The sequence below is a fragment of the Triturus cristatus genome, chromosome 5_2 (genome assembly GCF_964204655.1).
Source record: "Triturus cristatus chromosome 5_2, aTriCri1.1, whole genome shotgun sequence".
NCBI lineage: Eukaryota > Metazoa > Chordata > Amphibia > Caudata > Salamandridae > Triturus > Triturus cristatus.
Window position 1 is genome coordinate 612,062,960 of NC_140588.1, and position 15,859 is coordinate 612,078,818.

At 42.9% G+C, this 15,859-nt stretch overlaps 1 pseudogene; it reads right to left on the reverse strand.

Moving 5' to 3' along the window:
* Positions 1 to 10,906: 10,906 nt before the first annotated feature.
* Positions 10,907 to 15,859, reverse strand: part of LOC146829066 (E3 SUMO-protein ligase KIAA1586-like) — a 29,556-nt pseudogene continuing 24,603 nt past the window's right edge.

The window sequence follows — 15,859 nt, forward strand, 5'->3', positions numbered from 1 at the left end:
CACGGACTCAGACTTGGCAGGTACACCCCAACCGGCAGCTGGCCCCCTGAAAAACATGCACAACCACTCCGAGACCAGGGATGAATCCGAGGTCAGGATAGAGACTCCAAGCTTGGAAGCTGGCGACCCCCAAGCCACATATCTTGTTAACCCAGAGACAATCTCCACAAAGTCGGTAGTAGGCACCAGCGACTATATACTATGTCTGGAAGCTACAGCCGGTGCACAAATACCCTGGACACCAGAAGTGGCCCCCGAAAACTTTTTTTCTGTTTCGGACGGTGCTGGATCCTCCTCCGATGAGGGGGGGCTCGACTCTAGTGAGTTGGACAGTGGGGACAGCAAAGAGACCGGGACGGTACAGCGGCCCAGGAAATCAAAAGCTAAAGGCAAAAGACGTAGCCACCTGAAGTGGTACTACTCGGACTCCCAGCTGTCCTATCAATTGGACAATGATGACTCACAGGCGGCGAAGTGGGAAAAATCTAGGGCCCCTCCTGTAACCTGTGATGAACCCTCGCTTGCCTCAATCCTCGCCTCCATCAAAGAATTCCAGGAGGAGGTCCGGGCTGATAACGTTGCGGCCAAGGTAGCCGCCAAGAAGCTGCAAGGACGGTTGAGGTGGTTGAGCAAGACATGTACGGACATCAGCGACCGGGTTTCCATGATTGAAGGATGCACGGAAACCCTCGAGACAGAAACCACCGCCGTGAAAAAACTGGGAGAAGCGAACGCAGCCTGCATAACTGACATCATGGCCAAGATGGAGGAGCAAGAAAACCGCCAGCGAAGGAACAATCTCCGCCTTCTGGGGATACCAGAAGGAAAAGAAGGGGACGACCCGAGACGATTTATTGTAAAGCTCCTTCAAGAGTCTTTCCCCGACCAGAAGGGGTGGGACTGGGACCGGGAGGTCCAGAGAGCCCTCTGATTCCCCTTCAACATTCAACGGCAGTGTAGTGGCAACACGGTTACAGGCGGGCAGCCGAGAGTCTTCCTGGTGTATTTTGGAAATTTCCTCCTAAGAGAAATGATATACGATCAAGCCCGCCCGAACACTATGAAAGGAGCCAATGGTGTAAACTTCTTCGCTAAGCCGGACTTTTGTCATCAAACTGTCGAAAGAAGATGGCGCCTAAGACAACTAATATCCCCCTTCCAACAGCATGGCGCGGAAGTCTACCTTCTGAACCCCGCAAGACTGAAAGTTATATTTAACGGGGGGATCAAAATCTTCTTATCAGAAATTAAAGCAGGGGAATACTTGGAAGAGATCAAAGCCAAGAAGGGCCCCAGATAAGTCAAGGATAGCACCACAGACTATGGGAATATATTAGCTTAGGAAAAACACTACAACACTAAAACACTACAACACTTACTCATGAAAAACACAAAAATTCAAAACACAGGCATAAATATAAAACAGTAAACTTTAAACTCAGACAGGTTCAGGCACTTAGCAGGGACATCTAGCCTCCAATATCACTTTACTACAGACCTGTCTAGCGGCGAGACCCATTCTGATCACCATCCTTCAGGTAACACCTGATCGCTTTGAAGAAGGGGGGGAGGGGGGAGGAAGGGTAGGGGGGCAGGGGGAAGGGAGGGGGATCCACTATCACTACTCTCACTGAGACTACTACTGCACAAGGGGAACGGACGCATCAGCATTGACACTTACACACACACTCGACGAACTAACTCAGTCTAGACTCAAAGGAAGTATAGATAGGATTCGAGAAATTTTAAAAAAAAAAGGGAAAACCAGAAGTTCTAAAAGGAGCAGCCCATAGCAAACCTCTCACTACATACAAATGGCAAGCCTAAAAACCCTCAGACTTATATCTATCAATATCTGTGGGTTGAACGAGCCTTCTAAAAGACAGAAAGTAATGCAGGGCCTGTACTCGTTAAAAGGGAATATCGTATGCCTCCAAGAGATGCACATTGAAAACAGTCAAAGGAACCTACTGAATTCTTTGGGGCTCAAAGTCATTGGGGCCACTACGCAGGGAGCCAAAGTTAAAGGTGTAAGCATCTTGGTGGAAAGGAGACTCCCAATAAAAACTCCTCGAGTTAAAAACGACGCACTAGGCAGATGGGTCATCTCAGAGTGCCACCTTAATCTAGCCCTCCCTTCATGCTCTGTTCTATCTATGGCAGCAATCTGGATGATCCTGGGGTCATCAACTTACTCTCGGGGGAGCTTGCCCACTGGCCCACCCCAATTATCGTATGTGGGGATTTAAACATCAACTTGCCCTGCAACTGGGCATCGGATAACTCATGGAAATATAAAGGTAGGAAACCCGCAGTCTTTCAAGCAATACACAACCTCATGCTAACACACGGGCTGAGTGACGTTTGGTCCAAAATCAACCCTCATCAACCAGGCTATACCTACTTCTCCGCCCCACACCGTTCATTTGCCAGGCTAGATTACTTTCTGATCTCCTCTACCCTACTTAATAAATGCACCATAGACTTGGCCCCCCGCTTCATGTCCGATCGTAATCCCTTAATACTAACTATTGGTGGGATGGGGGACTGGGCGGACACTTCAACATGGAGTTTCGAGAAAGCCCTTTTACACAATACAGGAAATCGGATCCACATGCAAGCCTGGATCCAGGAATTCCTGGAACACAACACAGGCTCAGCCTCAATAATGATGGTCTGGGACGCATTAAAGGCGGGTATACGGGGTGAAACCTTAAGCTTCGCCGCCAGGAAAAATAAAAAAGATAAAATAGCCAAGACTAATCTCTCAGATAAACTAAAAATAGCAGAGACTAAGTTAAATCACCAAATCCTAACAAATCTGGACACAGGAAACACCCAGAACACAGTTATACTTATTAAAGCCGAAATCGGGGCCTTTCTTTTAGACAAAACCGCTGCAAAATGGGTAGCTTCCTGCAAAGCTAACTATGAGTGTAGTGATAGCATAGGGCATCACCTTGCTGTAAAGACTAGGAAGAAGGCTATAGGCAACGAAATTCTGTCAATACGACTTCGATCTGGGATAGAGACTAATGACCCCTGTACAATAAGGAACGCCTTTAAAGAGTACTACTCACAGCTGTATTACGAAGAAAATAACAACTCGGTTGAAATACTCCAACAAAAAATAGCCAACTAGTATAAAGATATTCCTATAAGACTATTGGACCGGGGCATTTCTGAACGGCTGGAAGTCTCTCCAACATGGGATGAGATCCTGGATGCCCTAACCAAGCTTCCGAGTGGCAAAGCCGCCGGCATAGATGGCATCCCGCTAGACTTCTATAAAATATTCGCCCCAGAAATCAAGCTAGCCTTCCAAGCTGTAATCACTGCTATATTTAACGGGATTGCACCACCAGCCTCTTGGTCAAATGCCAAAATTTCGATTTTCTTAAAAAAAGACAAGTCTCCCCTAGATATGGGATCATACAGACGCATTACCCTTATCAATTGCAATTCTAAAATGTATTCCAAAATCCTAGCCACTCGGATATTGTTGATCATTGAGCCGCTGGTTTCTCCCTGGCAACATGGTTTATCCCTAAAAAAAACACCACCGAGCACATTAGGAGAGCTAGCACCTTGTTCGACGCGGCTCAGGTGGCAGGAGACCCGATGTCCTTAATACTGCTGGACGCTGAAAAAGCTTTCGATCGGGTCTCCTGGCCGTTCCTATGGTATACCTCGGAGGCTATGGGTTTTGGGCCCAGAATAATCCAGGCTATCCAATCCCCTTACTCAAAACCTACGGCTTATATTTCAATAAACGGGGGACTCACCGACCGGCTGAACATCATGCGGGGTACTAGGCAGGGATGCCCCTGCTCGCCTCTACTTTTTGCCTCTACTTTTTGCCCTGTACATAGATCCCTTCATTAAAAAAATTGAAAATAACTCATCAATTATTCCCATGACCATTCATGGAACTCTGACAATAATTCTGGCATATGCAGATGATCTAGCCATCACCACCCCCGATCCAGAAAATGCTATTAAGGTATTAGAACGTGAGGCAAAAAAATATGGGAAAATCTCTGGGTATGCGCTAAATCAAAATAAAACACAAATCATAATTAATAGTAAAATCATTTGGACCGATAGTCGAGTTACTACTAGCGCCAAGTATCTAGGGGTGACTATAACTGATAAACTGGAAGAAATCGTGCAGACAAATCTTATTCCCCTGGCCACTGAAATAAAAAAAGCCCTTAAACTCATTGACAATTTACACCTAACCTTAGTAGGCAGATTTAACGTCATCAAAATGGCATACTTTCCCAAACTACTCTATTTTTTCCGGTCTATCCCCCTTGAATTTAGTAAGACACAACTTCAAAAATTTCAACAACTCTTCTCACAATTTATCTGGGCATATTCACAACCAAGGCGGGCATTGAAACAGCTTTCCCAACCCAGGGAGAAAGGCGGCTGGGCATTCCCTAACATAACACTCTACTATTGGGCCTCGGTCCTACAATATAGCACCAAACTTTTAAAGGAGCACTCTCCCCTTCCCTCTCACGCCCTTCCGTCTACATTTTGGTTGTTGTTAGGAAAGGAAGCTACCGGTTGCTACTTAGACAGATTTCATTTGGCTACTACAAACGCGTACGATTTAAGACGCTGACAAACTCCTTCAAAGTTTTCAGCAACATTCGTAAAATGTTGGGGCTGGGTAGATATAACTATTCTACACCTTTAGAGGCAAACAGCAACCTACCCACCCTTTTTGAAAAATCCTACCTTTCAGGCTGGTACAGGGCTAGCATCTTAAAACTCGGGGACCTAATATGTTCTGAGGGAGTTTACTCTTTTAACCAACTACAAGCCAAATATGGCTTGTTACTGCAGGACGCTTTTAAATACCTGGTAGTTCATGATTTTATAGCTCGTAAGACTGGTCGTCCCACAGGGTTCTCAGAAATAGAACTATTGAACAGACTCAGGCTCCCAACACCCCCTTCAATAGGGTCCATTTATACCACACTAAATATGCAGACTCCAAACGACTTAGCAAGGATAGCGGACAAGTGGCATGCAAAACTGGAGGTCCCAAATTACACAGTATACATCTCACTGAACATACTCCACAGCGATCTGCTTTCATCCAAACTACAGGCACAGCATTTTAAAACCATCTTTTTCTTATATATTACACCTAGTAAAATCGCCAAGTGGGGGTCAGGCAAAGGGACTCTTTGCTCTCAATGCACATTTTTTGGAGCTGATTCAATTCATATGTTTGCCACCTGTCCAAAAATCTTCTCTACGCTTCTTAAAATACAGCGTTTCCTAGGTAAGGTTATCTCCTAAAACATACTATTAAACCCCACAACTATAATGTTAGGCAATCAAGCGGAGATTAACAGGGTTAAGGGCGGGCCCTCATTTTCATTGCCATGACCGTATGGAGGATCTGTGTTGCATCCCCCTGGCTTGATGCCAAATCTCCGTCCTTTCCTCAGTGGCTCACCAGATTCATGGCCACTTACCATCTAGAAAAAGCTATATATGCCAAAAAGGGACCTAAAGGGAGGAAAAAGGGTCTTGATATCTGGGGCCCTCTTACAACCTGGCTGGAGCAACCGGATTAATGATGAACTAACTACGACCTATGAACTAAGTCATAACTGCTCACTTCTTTTGATCTATGTCTACCTAAAACCATTATCTGTTTTCAATGTTCGCAACTTATCAATCTATCTACTTTTTTTTTTCTTTTCCTCTTGTCATAAAAAAAATAAAAAAATAAAATAAATTAAAAAAAAAAAAAAAATTTAAAAAAGGAATGCGATGTGTGCCTCGGTGGAGTGTTGGGAGCCAGCCGTGGTGGCGGGCGCTTCCTGCTGTGTGGTCTGTGCAGGGGCTGGGGTCTCTTATATGTAGCTTGACTGCCCTGCTCCTGGGGGTGGGTTGCCTAAGATGTCCATGAGCTGTTGTAGGGCATCGGTGTCGGAGGTGTGATGGTCCTCTCCAGCATCACTGATAAGTTGGCTGGTCTGCTCTGCTGGAGGTGTTGTTTGTCCCTCTGCAATGTGAAGGGGAGATTCATGATGACATTGTGTTGACATGTGTGTTGGCGCATTGTTCTTTTTACATGCAGACTGTATGACAATGTACATTGTGACTGTTTGGGAGGTGCTGCAATTTGAGGCGGGACAGTGGACATATGGACTGCATGACAGATGTGAGTTTGTACACGTACATTTCAATCTCACAGTTTCCTGCTATGTTAGATGCAATTGGCCGGTTTCTGCGCATGGGCGGACCCAGTTGTATCCTCTGTTCTGCAGTGTCTGTGTTGCACTTTGTATCACATTGTCATGGGATGTGCTTTGATTGCTATGTGTGTGTGCTGCAGTGTGCCACGGGGATGAGGGACATGATACAGGGTCATTGTGGGTGTACGGTGTGCTACACGTCGTTGTGCATGGGTGCCATTGTGCCCGTCACCCCCATGTCCCCCCAGTCTCTGGTCGTTACTCACCCTGTTGATGTTGTGTCAGGTCCTATCAACCTGTGTCCGTACTTCCAACTCCTTGCACCGTCTCCACACTGATTACTGTGGCCTCCATTTGCTCCTGCTCTTCCTGTGGCACACGACTACCACCTCCAGTCGCTGTTGCTGCCTTCTTGTAGGCAGCGGGTTTGTGCTTGGTTTGGCTTTTCACATCATGACAGCGCCTCTTGTCCTCCTCCATAAACCTCCTCGACACTCCGACTGCATTCACATTTGTCATATTGACGTTCAGTTGATGGTAGTGTTCTGTCACGTCCATGGCTCGGATCTGGTTTTCCTGCGGACTGCACCCCGTCTTCCTCTCCTTCTTCTCCTTGGCTTTCCCCGACCCCGTTGTTCCATGCTGGTGGTCTGTGGGGCTTGTGGGGTTCGCGTTGCCCTCTGCACTCGGGGGCATCCATGGTGCTACGCTGTTTGTTTTTGTTTAGGTGTGTTATTTTTTGCTTTTATAGTGCATTTTCCCGCATGACGTGTAGGAATTGCAGGCCTGTCGCTGATTTTTGTATTTCCGATTGGCATTATCGCAGCCTTTTTTGCGTTCGTGTTTTGCATTTTTGCGGCATCGCGTTGACTTTATCGCGGACATTTGACGCGTTCTCGTGAGCCTATTGCATAGTACCGCCGGCTTGTGAATCCCCCTCTGTGTGTGAATATACACTGACAGATGGAATCTAACAGGTCCCATTGTCCCATGGTCTCCATTGACTTCAATGGAGTGCTCAACATTCCTATGTTCTAATAATGATTAAGACCAGAAACCTATGTGAGTTCATCCCGGAGAATTTGTCCCGCCCTACTAAGAACAAGCGTTTGATGATCACTTCAACCATGTTCAACCTCCTTGGAAAACCTGATACCATGCTTGGCTTGCTTGCATACGTTTCAATTCCAAGAATATGGATGAACTGGCATGGAATATCTGGCTCTTTCTTGACTCTCTGTCCAAGCAGCACTGTGTTTGGTAGTTTTGTTGTTATTTTGCTGTATTTTATGCTCTAACCATGAACAAACTACATGGAAGGCTAAGCACCATATTTTGCTCTTTTGTACGTTTTAATCATCACAAGATGGATGAATTGTTGTGGACAGAGTGGAACTTTAGGTAACTACTTGCAAAAACACTTTTTGGTAAACAGGGTGGTGATGATTGCTTTTTAAAATAAATATCGTTTATTAGAAAAAATGAATTACTGATTTCTACTTTTATGTTGTGATATGTTACGCTGTGAAAGGCTTTTTGGTAAATAGGGTTTTAATGGCTATTTCTTTTAAATAGGTATTTTTCACAAGAAGAAATGAATTACGGATTCATGGCTGCATGCCATGATAAGTTATGCTATAATTTTATTGGTGGAAACCTCAATGATTTTAATTATTCTCGCAATAAAGTATTCATTCATTCACGATATAAGTGATGTCAGGTGCATGTATGACTGCAGAATGTGCATTGATGAGAATTGATTATGCTATATTGTGGGAGGTATGCATGCTCTAGTGAGTGGTATGCGGATAAGGTAAAAGTGTTTGATGTGCAAATGGGTTGAATACGTTTTCTGTGGTCTGGATGTGTGTATGGAAAGGTTTTAAATGTGATGTTTGTGAGGTCACTTGTTGAAGCTATTTTGTCTAAAGTAGAGATTCTGGTCCTAGATTCTTCCAGGTCCAAATATGTCCAAGCAAGTGATGCTCATTTCTATGTCTGCCATCAACTGGGAACAACTGGGTGGTGGAACACCCTGAAAATTTAAGTGGGGGAGGAAGGAAGAAGAAATGACATCTAGAAACCAGTGATGTCCCCTCCTATAGAAATGGATACTGGAAAATGCAGTGAGTTCACTTCCTGCAGAGATGGATAATAGGAAATGCAGTGATGTCACTTCCTGTATAGATGGATGCTCAGAAATCCAGGGATAGCATCTTGTTGAGATGGATAATGGGAAATGAAATATGCTTGCTTGGCTTCTTCTTTTAAAGATGGTTTTGTGGGAGATCAGCAATGTCATTTCCTACAGAGGTGGATGCTGGTGATGTTACTTCCTTCATAAAAGGATCTGGGAATTCTGGAGATGACTTCCTGGTGAGATGTATGCTGAGAAATGAGGTTCACTTGCCAAGAAGTGAGTGAACATGTGCAGATGCGTTTTGGCATCACAACATTCCACTGTACCATGGAGCCCATCAAGCAGCCTCAGTTATTACAGTGTCCAAGCACATAGTTCCTTATCCATGTTCATTAAAAGGAATCATACCTCTGATCACAGTCTGCCAAACTGGATCACAGATGCCGCCATTGATGAGCCAATGCATAGACCAAGTGTAATTTTTTAACTTTGTGTCCTCCATGAGTTGCTTTATTTTGCCAGGCGAGTTAATTATATAATTTCAGCATTTAGTCATTGATTACCATGTCCATCTATGTAATAAGTCATATCTCTGTTTTTTATTAACTAGATTGATGCATGTTGTATTGTGGAAACAATGAGTAATGCAACGGTTTCTCCATAAAAAGAGAGCAAATGGGAACAATAGATCAAAATCAAAGGAATAATAGGAATATGGAAAAATCCTTTTTTTTTAACTCCTCATGTTAAACGCAATCTATATTTAGATTCATGCATAAAAATGAATTGATCGTGGACATCCCAGAGCTCAGGCATCAACTCAGTTTCCTGACATTGTTTGTCAAGTTATGGGTATTCATTTCTGTTCAATGTATCAGAATGGGAAATGCAGGTGAATGTTGCAGCATGTTCTCTTTGAAGAGAGATCAAGTGCGTATATTCCGTTTTTTAAACTCCTCATGTTGGTTTAGTGAGCATTTGTTCGAAAGTACTCAATTAATCTTGTGCTTGATGCATAATAATTAATTGCTCATGGAATTATAATGGCACAGACACCAACTCATTTTAATAACAATGTTCAACTAGTTTTTATAACTGTTGATGGCATCAAAGATAGCAAATGCAGATGTTCACATCGATATAGAATCCTTTTTACTTTTAAGCACTATTGGATGGTGTTAATACGCTGTACTCCTTCTTTTATCCTTGCAGTTTAGGCATCCCAAGTTTCCTATGGACTGAAAATCTTTTTTTTGGGAAGACTTTAACTGCCATTCTTATATGAGCATAGAGGATTGTTGATCAGGGGTGTAGCTTAATTTGTAAAATATGAAGTGCAGGTGCTCAAATGTTTTTGGGAGGCCACACCTACTTTTCTTCGGCTCCACCCATTTCCTCCACTGGCTCCACCCACTATATTGGCTCCACCCACATCCTCAACTGGCACTGCTAAAAGTCAGATGTAATACCAATCGATCTGAATTTCAGCAAGGGAGCCTTCCTCATAGTAAGGTTTTGAGAGGAGGTTCCCCTGCCCTGTGAACATTTTGAAAAAGATTAAACCAAAAGTGCATTTAAAGCACAATTTTGAAATAAATTAGCTAAAATCACTAATGCATTGAAAAGGGACAATTCCAGTGCTTTATGAGCCGATTTCTGGAAAGGACAATACCATTTTTAACAGAGTCTAAGAGTTCAAAGATTACACTTTTACACAGCTTATGTGACAAAAATAAACCCAAATGTTCTGAAAACTCTCTAAACAGATAAACTGAATGAAATCATGCAACACACATGAATGAGGCCGGTTCCTAAATAGTGGAGTATTCTGTTAAAGCTATTACTTTGAAAGAAAGAATAAAAAAAAAGATGAATAATAATTGGGCTTGTTGCTATAACTTACTCCCCTGAAGCTATATCTGCTTTTATTAGACATTCAGAATAGTAAGAAATATGAAACTACTTCTGTTTCACGCAGACAAGACAGAGATTAAAAAAGAGGCATGTATTACAAATCAGACGTTTTAATTAAAGATTTGTATTTTAACACAAAGCGCAGAAAAATGTAATAGGCCCAAAAAAGTCCTAGAGGTACCTAGACCAGAAGAATAGGTAGTGGCTGAGCAGTTTGAATCTACGCATTTCAAGTCATACCTACTAGTGCAAAATGACCATAGTGCCATACAAAATATAAATATATAAAGACAAAATAACTAAGAATAAAATACAGATAAATACAAATAAAGACATGTTCTAAAATGAAAAACAAAAAAGCAAGGTAAGTCTTATAAAAACAAAATAAATAAAATGTATAAAATAGAACAATAAATACAACCTCCAAACAGGAAAGGCACATAAATATAACAAAATATGAAACAAATTGAGACCGTCAATAAAGTGTTATAAAAGCAAATAAATAAATAAATAACCTATATAGTAGAACAAAAATTAAATACCCAAACACAGTAAAGCCTAACTTTTAAAAAACAGTTGGACTGGCCTAGCAGCATCTATTGTTCCAGAAAAACCCATAAACTGTCTAAATTGCTTGTGCATTCCAAGTCTTCCTCTTCCTTGCTTTACTCCTAGTGTCATCAGCTGCTCTTCGTCCTTTTGCAAGCCATGACTGAACATAGGGAATGGGGTTGAATTTCTTAAATGGTGGACCAACAAGATTTAAGACCATTAAAGAAGATATTGTTTCAGTCAGCAGTGATGCTCTTGTAGATGTGCATATAAGATTCATTTGAGAAAAGCCCCGCTCACATTCTGCAGTGCTGATAGCAATGGTGTGTAAGGCCATCAAAAGCTCCTTGAACTGCCTTTTAATTTCTTTTCCTCCAGATTCCTTATACTCTCTGTAAGCACGTATGGTTTCTCGACTGGCAATGTTGAATCTTTTACACAGAGACTCAATATCACTTTCACCATAGAGAACAGGTAGATCATCAGGCCAGTACTGTTTGTATAAAACGTTCACTTCGCTAATCAGTGTCTCGTACTCAGCCTTTTTGTCAGTAGAATTAGTACCTCCTGTAGACAACAAACGATGTCTTAGAAAAGAAACTGTCCCTGTTCAATGATTTTGTCCGTGGTCTTTCCTTTGTGCAGCATCACACCTTGGAATATACTTTCTTCTATGCCCTTTTTACACTGTGAGAAGTGGTTCCCTTGCCTGTCTACCATTGCCTCAAACACTGCTATTTGCCGACAAATAGCTCGATGAGCATCAATGATTGTAGAGTCACGTTTCTGTAACTCGAGTGATAACTCTGATAACTCCTGAAGAGCATCATACATGAGGCCAAGATTAGCAACAAACTGTATAGATGATAACCGCCTTCCTAGGCCTGTGTACATATTTTGTGTTGAACTGTCATGGGACCCATCAACAGCTGTACTAGTAAAGTGCTTGTAGAGCGCAGGATATGCATTCCAAATAGCCTCCACTGTTCTAAAGCTTGAAGCAACCCAACGAGTATCTAACACTCGACCTATTCTGCAAAGCTGAATGTCAAGAGCTTCTGCACATTCTTTTAGCTCCAAACGGTTTTTAACAGATGTGGCAAATAGAGAATAAAGCTTATCAAGTAAGTTTTTGAAATGATTTGTAGCGCCAATATCTTTCATGACATCATGAACAGCAAGTTCCAGGCGATGTGCTGAGCAGTGCCAGGCTACAATATTGGGAGAGATTTTTTCTTGCAACCTCTTCACAACACCACTGTGGCGGCCAAACATCACTGAAGCGCCATCACAAGCAACTGAAACCAGGCATTTGGAGAGAATGTCCTCACTTATGTTAACTGGAGCTTTTTTTTAGTGCAGATAGTAAACTGTTTACTATACCGTCAGCTGACAAATCACTCAGCTCAATGAGGTCAACAAAAATATTAGCTGGGGAGTCCATGGCAGGTAGCTGCATTCGCATGTACACAATTAAAGAACTTTTCCTATTTAACGCAGTGCCTTCATCTAGTAAAAGACTTACTTTTGGGGAAAGTTCAATAACTTTGGCAAATATCTTCCTCTTCATTTCTGAGGCTATGTGGCGTTGTATGTTTGAGCAAGCTACATTGGAGTGCAAAATCCGCCCCATATCCAGTCCATTCAAATGGTGGCAGTCTATCTCGGTTTCAAAACCATACGCAGGCCTGTTCCGCTTTGCTTCCTTATAAGCTACACGGAATATTCTGGCTGTTGTTGTCATTTGTACAGATAGCGCTTTAGCAGTTATTTGCAATAAAGGTTCTTTTTGAGCCTTTTCTAAGATTTTTAAAGTTGCAATAGGAGCCTTGCTTTGTGCATGTTCTCCAATCTTTTTCCTCAATGATTTTTGCTGCTGTTCTATATTGATTCCATATGCCTTCACAGTAGACTCAGTCCATTCTTTGGTCAATTTCATTCCCCTTGATTTCTCAGCACCAAGATCACAGACTTGGCGACACACAGAACAGCCAAGGTTTGGGCCTTTAACAATTAACCATGAATGCTTGCGTTGGAAATATATTTTTTGGTCATGTTTCCAACCTTTAGGAAGAATGCCTTTCCTAAAAACTCTGTCTGAATGTGGATTACGTGATATGTCAAACTGTTTGCTAGTGCTTGGTGTTTCCTCTGTCTCTGTAGCAATCTCCACAGCATGATGCTGCTCATCTCTAAGAGGATTATCTTCTGTATTTCCTTCTGTAGGGGTGATAACACCAGTGCCAGAAGGGATGTCACCCTCATCTAGTGCCTTCTCTCGCACTTCATCATGTTCCTTGTTCCCTTCATCCATTGGAAGTACATGGTCTTTTCTAGGAAGTTTGCTAGCAGGCTCTTCATCATCTTTGGGCTTAAATTTTGTGAAGTAGCTTGAAATCTTCTTCTGTCCAGTGTGTGACATTCTAGGGAAGCAAAGTGAAAGAAAACACGCTAGACATGTGCGAATTGTGATGTCAATTCATCTAAGTAACAGGTACAATTAATATTTATTTGCAGTTTGCACCAAAGACATTTCTGCAGCAGCGGCACCTCTATTACCATCCATGACTAACTACAAGTACAACCCAAATGGATCTTATTTTGCCTACCCAAATTCAGCCATTTTCCAAATCATACCCCTGCCTGCCCTGCAGCGCTCACTGGAAAGACAAACAGTCTTTAAAGTTTGCCTCACTTTTAAGCTTTGGCTTTCGGTATTACTACAGCAGGGTGAGGTGGCAGTGTGCAGGGTTAGTTACACACTGTGATTCACACAAAGTATTACTTATTCAACACTTGAGCCGGACTGGGAACCCAAAGAAACTCGGGAAAGTTTTGTTAGACCAGCCCCCATACAGTGCATAGAAAGCGAGTGCAGCGAGCCTAACGACTGCTAGAGGTGTTGGGGGGGAGGGGGGGGGGGAATTCCCCCCTCAAGAACATTTTGTTAAAAGACCAAAATGGTGCACAACTCATTTCTCATGACATTTTTAGCTGTATTAACTTTCTTAGCATAGTAAATCGTAAATGATGACCTGACATAAGCACCCAGTCTAGAAAGCATGGATATGTCACACGTAAGCACCTAGGCCAGAAAGCATGGAAATGTTACACATAAGCACCCAGGCTAGAAAGCATGGAAATGTCACACATAAGCACCCAGGCCAGAAAGCATGGAAATGTCACACATAAGCACCCAGGCCAGAAAGCATGGAAATGTCACACATAAGTACTCAGACCAGGAACCATGGAAACGTAACACAAAGCCACCCAGCCTCAGGCCAGAAAGCATGAAAATGTCAAACAAAGGCACTCAAGCCAGTGGCGATGGAACAATGTTCAGAGTGTTGGTGCTGCCCTCAATGTTACATCACAAAAGAAATCGTACCATTGTGAAAAATCCAAACATCACACTAAGGACAAACATAGCAAATTAATACCGGCGGAGGTGGTGAGTGAGGATGTGGTAAGGTATGTTGCAGTGGAGCATTTTTAACACCACTACTTGTTGAGTGGCGTTGGAGATATGAACCAAATCTTTCCACAATCCTAAACTCAACAAACCAAAGTGCCTCAACTTCCTGCTCTAAACAGTGCTGTGGTAGAATACGTGCTTAATCGGCTGATTCTTTGGACAGTTGAGTAGCTACCAGACATCTCTAGTTGTTAATGATATGCTGCAGAATGTAGGCATAGCTCTACGAAGCAGCGGTAAAGATTCAAGATGGCTCGACATAGGACTCTGAAGCAAAGGGCGTCCTGTCCTGTGAGGAAGACAGATTTATATAGAGGGGACCCGAGTCACATGACTCCTGCCGTCACATCCAGGATGTTTGGTACCTCCTGGGCTTGACACTTTAACTGAAGGCAATCTCAGGAATGGGCTGGCGAGTTGAGCTGGCCTCCCTCGAAATGGGGAAAACTCTGACTTACCCAGATCCGAAAAGCAGACCGTGCCTGGGGTCAAGCCGTCAAGGCCACTTTGCAGGCAGTATGTAGGCCTGTGTTTAATGGTAAGAGTGAAACTGCAAGCTATCCCGAGCCTATCCCAGATGCTTGTGCTGGCAGGGATTATTTGTTAAGCTTCCTGCAATAGCTGTGTGTTGTAGCAATGTATGGGAGAGAAGTTGGCTTAAAGGCTAGGGCGGTTGACCTAGAATCTGGGTTCAAGTCTCGGCAATGACGCTGAACATCCTGTGATTCTGGACAAATCACTTAATCTCCCCGTGCCTAACAAATAAATATGAATGTGTCCTCGTGTAACGCAACTGGTGCTATGTAAAGCGCTCTGATACCCGATACCGGCTTGGGGTCAAGTTTGCGCTATATAAAACTCTGTAAAATAAAAAAAAATTATCTAATATTAGGTGTGTATTAGGAGGGAAACTTTACATCTATGTTCGGCCTTGAACACCTGTGCAGACTTATTGATTTCACATATCAAATTTACACATTTGAAAAATAAACGTAAATGTGATGACTTTCGGGAGTAAGAATCGAAGGCCTAGAGTATTATAGATATTTTGGATTTCAGTTTTGTTGCAGGGCACACTAGAGAAATATTTTTTCTACCGAGCAGAATAGAGTACATTTTCACCATAACTTTGTCCTAAAAATTACAAACATCGCTCGAACTTGTTGAATAGTCTCGGAAATGTACGCCCTGTTTGGAAGCATAATGTAGCGGAGTCCCCGGTATTCTTTCTTTCTCTCTCTTACTTGCTTCTATTTTTCCTCGCTAAATCTCTCGCCCTGCCCCGGCCCTACCCCTGCCTACCTCTATCTCGGATTGTGTTTCTCTGCCTATCCCTCCTCAACACCCTGTCTTTCTCCATATATCTTTCCTTCTATCTAAGTCCTCGCCCATCTATTGCTCTGTCATCTCTCTTGGTATCTGACCTCACGGCTCAGGGTTCAGCCCTCTTTACCTCTGTCTCTGTCTCTGCTGCCTACCCTTTCCCCTTCGAAGTTATTCTTCAACTCACCTCCCTCTTGCTACCATGCTTCCGCAGCTGGTAGTAATAAT